The sequence below is a fragment of the Stylophora pistillata genome, chromosome 10 (genome assembly GCF_964205215.1).
Source record: "Stylophora pistillata chromosome 10, jaStyPist1.2, whole genome shotgun sequence".
Taxonomy (NCBI): Eukaryota; Metazoa; Cnidaria; class Anthozoa; order Scleractinia; family Pocilloporidae; genus Stylophora; species Stylophora pistillata.
The window spans coordinates 5,479,203-5,487,558 of NC_142528.1; the positions used below are offsets into that span (position 1 = coordinate 5,479,203).

General features: G+C 39.1%; 1 pseudogene across 1 annotated transcript; it reads left to right on the plus strand.

Annotated features, from left to right (window-relative positions):
* Positions 1 to 580: 580 nt before the first annotated feature.
* Positions 581 to 6,405, plus strand: LOC148721529 (uncharacterized; annotated as a pseudogene). Its single transcript, XR_015992097.1, has 2 exons — positions 581 to 1,841; positions 2,748 to 6,405. The product of XR_015992097.1 is annotated as an uncharacterized LOC148721529 (transcript).
* Positions 6,406 to 8,356: the final 1,951 nt, after the last annotated feature.

The window sequence follows — 8,356 nt, forward strand, 5'->3', positions numbered from 1 at the left end:
GTGAATGGAGAGTTCCCTCCTCCTCTTGCGCGTGTGAGATCTCTGTCTCCTTTGACTTCCCGTCTCGTCAGAATTTCGTAATTTGGTTATATCAACTTAGTTGAAATTGTAAATTGGCCACCGTAATGAGTCAAAAAGCTGACGTTTCGAGCGTTAGCCCTTCGTCAGAGCAAATGCGCGAATGCCCTTCGCTCTGACAAAGGGCTCACGCTCGAAACGTCAGCTTTTTAACTTGTTACAGTAGCCAATTCACAATTTCAACTTAGTTGATATAACCAAATTACCTTGTTACCCCCGCCGACGCAGCACCACAGTTTCTTTAGAAACTTTCAGCCTTTATTCAATAGAATTTCAACAGTTCGATAACATGTTATGGTTGAAAAAATGTAACGCAAAGTAGTGAGTATTAATTATATTCAATTGGTGACCAGTGACGCTGCACAGGTATATGTCTGCAGTTGCAAGCACGTGGAAATCGTGGACTGACGCACACTCCCCCTTCCCCCCCCCCCCCCCCCGCATTCATTCAGCGTTCATCCTCGGAAGACTCGAATAGTCCTTTTTACAGTTGTGGGCTTGGTGGCCAAGCCTTTGAACAGGAGTGAGGCTAAGGATGACCTTGTTGTGATAGAGACCTGTATCTAGTTATCATGATAAGAAAGAAATTTGCATTTGAAAAGCAGCAACATCTCTGTCATAACAAGGTCACCCTTAGCCTCACTCCTGTTCAAAGGCTTGGCCACCAAGCCCACAACTGTAAAAAGGACTATTCATTGTTTCAGAAAACGTTGGAAATACTCAACTGAAACACATGTCTACTTTTAGAGCAGCTGGAATAATTAAGACAACTGTACGGACGAGTGCTGAATTGTGAGCTGCGAAACTTTATGAATTGATTGTCTATTCATTATGAGTGATATTTCTCACGTTTCATCTCGTAACGTAAATTAAATGTTATTTTAGAAGCACAAGTTAAGATACTTTTGTCCTTTTTAAACTGCCTGCATTACATTTTTCAGAAGTGTAACTGAAAAGGAGAATAACCAAACACTGAAATGTTCAAAATATTTAGCAATGTCGTGATATGCCTTTATGCCTTCAGAAAGGTAATTTAGTTTTGATCATTTTGAAAAGGATTCTTCATGGCTTCTGCAGTGCCATCGTCACATCATTCCACTAAGGAGACAACTAATTACGCCCGGGTTATGCAGACTTCTGGTGGATGTTGGTTCAGATGTCCCGAGAGAAACATTTGACAAGAAGCGTCCAACAGGAGACCTATACGCAATTTTGTCGAGTCATCCAGTTTATACACGTTTACAATCACTTCGAAAGAGACGAATTCTTAATCCTCCTCAATGGAGAAAACTGTATCCTACGATCAGATCTTCAGTTTCATCAAAGGATTTCGATATAACTCTACTGAAGGTTTTGCTAAGGAATATATGTGGTCTTGTTAGTCCACCCACCGACTGCATGGGATGCACTTCCTCCTGCACCAGACACAACCCTTGTGGCAGATATCGTTCGTATCAAGTGCTACAGAAACACAGTCTATGGTCATGCCAATCAGGCCTCAGTTGATGACTCAACATTCAATCGGTACTGGCAGGACATCCTAGGTCCATTGGTGAGACTGGGAGGAGGAGGTTACCAAGCTGCCATTGATGATCTGAAAACGCAATGCATGGACCCTGATTTCGAGGAACGCTACAAAGAGCTTCTAAGGCAAGTAGTGATGGATGAAGTCAGTATCGAGAAGAGATTGGATGAACTAGAAGAAAAGCTCCATGAAGTTAAAGAAGCTTTGGTAAATCCTGACAGAAAAACTGGAGTCGAAGGTAATCAAGTGATCTTTTTTGTATCAGTTCGAGACTTGGTTCATTTCCTTTGATAGAGATGCAACAAATAACTTGTTCGGGCAAGGTTTCAAGACCACCCGGGTCACACTCAGGGAAATTTTACGCAGATTTCCTTTTTTTTTTTTTTCAAATCAAGTTTGTCCTCAAAATTGAGACAGGGCATGCAAGTTGTCGTCAATACTTTGTAGATGTATGCAGCAGAGATGTGGCCTCGAGATTTATGACCTATTGTTGATGAAGAAAATTTGAACCTAAGAGCTACGATTTTTTTTTTGTTGTTCTTCAATTTAAATGTCCTCGCATGGATCGGCTATAATCTTCCAGTAAAGTGAAAGGCTCTCCATCCTAGAGAAATCTCAAATCATTTCCTCAGCTCAAATCTCCCTTTTCCGCCCTGAAATTGTATTTCGAACACCCCACAGATATGGTTAAAATAGGAAAAGTTTTATTATTAAGTGTAGCAGGCAACCAGACATCGTGGTTTCAAGCACATTGGCGAACATATTCAGGAAGAATCAATTTATGATTTAGGCTTTTATTATCAAGCACCTTGGAACTCTGTTCTCATCGTCTATTAAGACAATAATGAGTTTAAGCGCCATGACTGTCATCTGTATCTGCATTCAGTTATACTTTCAAAAACTTAACCCTTAAATTAATTGATTTCTATATAAATGACTCTACCTTCAAAATCTTTAGTCAAACGTAGTCGGAACAAAAGCTTAGTGAAAAAAAACCAATAAATGAAACCATACACATAGACTTAAGCACTTCCACGAACAGTTAAGAAAGTTGCAAACTGGCGAAAAGAACTGGCAAAAACACAAAGTGATAAACTGCATCCAGGAACAAATTTTAATGCTTCTCACCTGGTCTTGTTTTCAGCTGTAAAGACATACACAAACAAACTGAAATAATCAATTAAGAGCCAAACTGAGTTCCAACCCTCAGCTTCCCCAACCATGTCAAGGCCAAAAACAGATGACATATTCACAAGTCTTCTCATACAACACGGAAGAGTGTCAGTTGAAGACCTCGATATGAAAAGAAGAGAACGCCTTCGCCGGTTCGGTCGAGTGAGCGGGAAAGCAATGAAGCATTGTCAAGAGATTTTCCTTTCTGATATCGATCTTTACGAGGAATCAAATCCAAAGTCTGTTCTCATCATTGGTAAGGCAGGTATTGGTAAAACACTTTTTTGTCAAAAGTTGGTTCGAGATTGGGCTAAAGACAAATTGTTTGAAGCTCAAACGAATCGGAAAGTTCCTGATCTGAAGTTCGCATACTTGCTGACTTTCCGTCAATTGAATTTACTTGGAGATGACCGTGTTACTCTGAGAGAAATCTTAAACCGGTCTTCAATGTTGGATGAACGCTCAAATATTGACGACATTTTATTTGAGTTCATTGTGGATCATTCTGATGAAGTTTTGATTATCATTGACGGGTACGACGAGTATTCGAAAAAACAATTAATTGCAAGTGATTGGGATGACCGCTACCCGAATAGCGCTCATGAGGAAATGCCAGTGGAAGCCCTGTGTGCCAAGCTAATCAAAGGAAAACTCATGAGAGGTTCGGTTGACATGATAACGTCAAGGCCTGATGAGTCCGATGAAATGACAGGTAGAATTGACTTTGATCGCTACATAGAAATCACAGGATTTTCCGAAAAACAGGTAAAAGAATTAGTAGAAAAGTATTTCAAAGGAGACGAAGTCACGAAGAACGCTGTGATAGATCACATCACAAAGAATGAAAATCTTGTCAGCTTCGCCCACATTCCAGTTCTCTGTTTTCTGATGTGCTCCTATTTTGAGTACATTTTAAAGGAATCAGTGGATACTGATGCTCTCCCCGTCAACACAAGTGTCATTTATTTCGAGGCCGTTAACATGTTTTTAAGAAACCATGATAAAAACACTGCATCTCCACCCGAAGGTACTCTGGAAAAACTATCAGAGTTTGCTGCTCACTTGCTCATGGAGAAGAAGTTTATTCTCGTTGTCGAAGATGTGAAAAGGTTTACATTACAAGAAATCGAAATCCTGAGAGCAAGCGGTCTTCACTGCGGTCCTCCTTTTAGAAAATCTTTCTCTGAAACGACGAAATATTTTTGTTTCACCCATTTAACTCTCCAGGAGTATTTAGCAGCTCGTTGGTTTGTGAAGAGAAAAGAAATTCCTTCCCCCGGAGAAAATGCGTCAGCTATGGTCTATCAATCCATGTCTGGTATTTTATCAAAGCAAAACGACAAATATTACATGGAAAAGTTACTTGAAGAAATCAGTCAGACGTCTGCGGATTTGATCACTACTCGAATGCTGACAACGAAGTGTATCACGGAATACCAAGACAAAGAATTTGCACAGCACATCCTCAAGAAACGTCACAATTAATTTATTGGACGTGATGGAGAGATTAGGTTGAAAGACGTGAATGACGCTGACAGCATTGCTGTCTGTTTTCTGTTAGATATCATCAGTTCACTGAACGCAGAGGAAGCCACCGGAAAGAATCAAACATCCTTCCAACAGCCTTTGATGTCGCGGGTTAGAGAATTGATGCTTTTGAGGTGTAAAACTACGCAGACCGGACTTAGACGAATCTGTAAAGTACTGGAGGGCGAATTCTGTCCTGTCACCGTCCTGAGCTTGGAAATGGCTGAATCTAGTGACAGTTGTGACTATAAAATTGGCGAGTTATTGTCACTATCTAAATTAAATGAACTGTGGCTTACTTCTAGCAGGATCACCAATGTCGGTGTTGTCAGTCTATTTCAAGCATTGCATTCAGCATCATGTAAACTGAACACACTGAATCTAAGCGGCAATCAGATCACCAATGTCGGTGTCGTAATTATAAGTCAAGCATTGCAGACAGCATCATTACAAGTCACCACACTTAATCTGTCGGTCAATGAGATCGCCGATGCCTGTGTTGTTAATTAGTCTATGTGAAGCATTACAGAGAGCATCATGTAAAGTCTCCGAACTACATCTAGGTTACAATCTGATTACCGATGACGGTGTTGTCAGTCTATGTCAAGCATTACAGACAGAAACATGTAAGGTCTCCACACTTCATCTGGGTAATAATCAGATCACCGATGACGGTGTTGCCAGTCTTTGTCAAACATTTCAGACAGCATTATTTAAAGTCACCACACTCAATCTGACTGGAAATCAAATTACCGATGCAGGTGTTGCCAGTCTATGTCAAGCATTACAGACAGAAACATGTCAAGTCACCACACTGAATCTGAGATTAATTCAGATCACCCATGCCGGTGTTGACAGTCTATGTCAAGCATTGCAGACAGAAACATGTAAAGTCACTAGTCTTGACCTGGCTTATAATGAGATCACCGACGCCGATGCCGTAAGTCTATGTCAAACATTACAGACAGCATCATGTAAAGTCACCACACTTAATCTGAATATCAATCAGATCATCGATGTTGGTGTTGCCATTTTATGTCAAGCATTACAGACAGCATCATGTAAAGTCTCCGAACTACACCTAGGTCACAATCTGATTACCGATGCCGGTTTCGTAAGTTTTTGTCAAGCATTACGGACAGAAACATGTCAAATCATAATACTCAATCTGAATATCAATCAGATCACCGATGTCGGTGTTTTTAGTCTATGTCAAGCATTACAGATAGCATCATGTAAAGTCTCCGAACTTTATCTAGAAAACAATCTGGTTAGCGATGCCGGTGTCACCAATCTATGTCAAGCATTACAGACAGAAACATATCAACTCACCACACTGCATGACTTTGAGTCATAATCGGATCACTGATGCTGGTGTTGGAATTCTATGTCAAACATTGCAGACACGAACATGCAAAGTCACCTTACTTCGTATACTTGGTAATGAGATCAGCAATGCTGGCAAAAGGCAGCTTAGAAATCTGTCACTCAAATTAATGAATACTGACATTTTTTTCTAAAGTTGGTATTGACAAAATTATCAGTTGTTTCGGCAATCGTGTTCAAATCTTAAAAAGTACTCAAACGATTCAAACAAAGACTGGGAACAAATCTCCTCTGGGCTATTAGTTATTTTCAGTTTATTGTACGTTAGACTTGAGGGTGAAACAGTAACACTTTGGGCATCTTTAAAGCAGTCTCCAACGCAACTAACGTTTTGTTACGCTCTCTTCCGAGAAGAAGTTGTAAAATTTCCCAACATAGACGAGAAGGAATAAGCATCTGACAGTAGTGAAGTACTGATATTTATATCATCTGCGAATGGTTGGTGTGAAATATATAATAGAGAATGAATCGATGTAGAGTCTTTTTACAACATAATTCCTTATTTTGGTTGTCAAAACTCGAACATCAATGCAATTTAGTAAGTAAGTAAAATGTCACTGTTCTGTTGTCTTTGAACTTAAACTCGATATTAGGTTTTTATAGTTGCATGATGCAGTATTTTATAGATATCTGCGCATTATTGATAGTCGTCAATTAAAACGGAAACTAGGACAGTTTTTGGCTTGATCATCTTTATTAAAATTTCCTTAACTGTGTTTGGTTTTAAAAAACAATTTTCATTAATTCACTTGCCAAGTTGTTATCGGACAGTTTGTCATGGGACAGTTCAATGGGCCAATCACGTTCAAAGTTGTAGTTTAAATCAACCAATCACATTCAAAGTTGTAGTTTAAATCAACCAATCACAACCTTGGTTTCATTTAATTTTAATTTCCCTTTCTCTCATAACTTTGCTGTACTTCTTTTCTCGGATATAATAATTTTTATGATTAATTGGTAAGAAGACGTCGTGTCGCTCAATTCGTCTGTATCACACTCGTGAAAAACAAATCGGACTCCAGCTGGGCGGTCGTCCGATTTTGTTATCACTCAGCATATGATTTCCGACCGAACTGGACTCCACACAGTCGTATTACCATTACTAAAGAAAACAATTACAATTTACTCCAATGTGATTGGTGTATTAGCTGCTTTATTTGTCCCTCATTAATCTTTAAAGCTCTGATCGGACTGTTGGCTGTAATCGGACAGTTAAAGCGACTAAGCGTTTTAAGTCCATCCAGCTAAATCCACCATTCACGGAATTGACTACAATGACTATAATGACAACCGCTTACCCTGAAAAAAGAAATGGGGAATTTCCGATATTGAGGAATTCTTTACTTTACACAATGTCTCTATCATAAAATTTTCCCTCAATGTATTTGTTTTTCTCTGAAATTATAATGTTTATTTTATGTCGTCCAATTCGGTCTGTGATCATAAATCAGACTCCCGCTGCGCGCGGTCTGATATTACACTGATTAATCACTCGTATGATTTTAACCAAATTGAGCTCCGCGTGCTCCTATCACAATTATCTATTGACTTTCTTATTTATGCTTGATATTTGAATGGTGCCTTAGAAAAGAATCGTTTGTCAAACTAGATATCTTCACGTTTTCTCTGCTTCTTTAAAAAATATCAAGGTTTGGAATTTTCAAGCCTGGCTGCTCCATTCAAATCCGGTTTCAAATTTCTTCTCCAACCTTTCACGATGTGAGCTCTGAGTCATTCTCTTTAATAGTTCATGTTTAGATTTGGTCTCGCAGTTTTAATCATTAACCGCGAGTATTATCCTTCATGTTCATATCAAATTAAGTATATTTCCCAATACGAGGTGCCAGTGCGTATGGAAACGATGGAAAATTGGCCCAACTACTAAACACAAAAATACATCCGATTACGCGTGCCCCGGGGATGAGCCCCCATCTAGCTTTTCCCGTTTTGAGGGATTGGAACTCGATTTCTTGTGACGTTTTGAAGCTTTATTAAAAACTAGAAAATGTAAAACGCATTTTCATCAGCACTGCTGTGTGTAGCTCGTTTTGAAGCGTTTTATCTATTCCGGGCATAGGTCCCCTCGGACATAAGCCCCTCTCCTTCTCTAACCCTCATAAAAGGAATAATTTGAATATATCAACAAAGTTGAAATGGTAAATTGACCACCGTTACGATTATAAAAGCTGACGTTTCGAGCGTTAGCCCTTCGTCGGAGCGAATGAAAAAGGAGATGCTCGTTTGAAAAGTTATTCAAATAACTGGCTTAGGAAAGGGCACTTCTAAATTAAAACACGGATTTTTTAAAGTAAAGGAAATGTTTCGTGAAAGCTGCATGACCACGTTTACAGTATGAAATGAACACATCAGGAAATGAAGTCATTAGAATCTTGGCATTAGAATCAAGCTACTCCTCCAAGGAGGTAAATTCAGTATTTTTCCTTTGTTTTTAACCGCGTACATATTTCTTGTATTTATTAAAACAGTCGTACTGAAAGGCTGACCACAGCTTGACCTAACCGGTGCGACTCAAGATTAAAGGGATGTTGTCTGATGAAAACAGCCCTCGCATTCGATAACGTATAAACGGCACAGAAAATTAATTAAAAATAATTTTCAAAAAAGGAATGATTAGACCATTAAAACACAGCTGAGATTCTATAAATC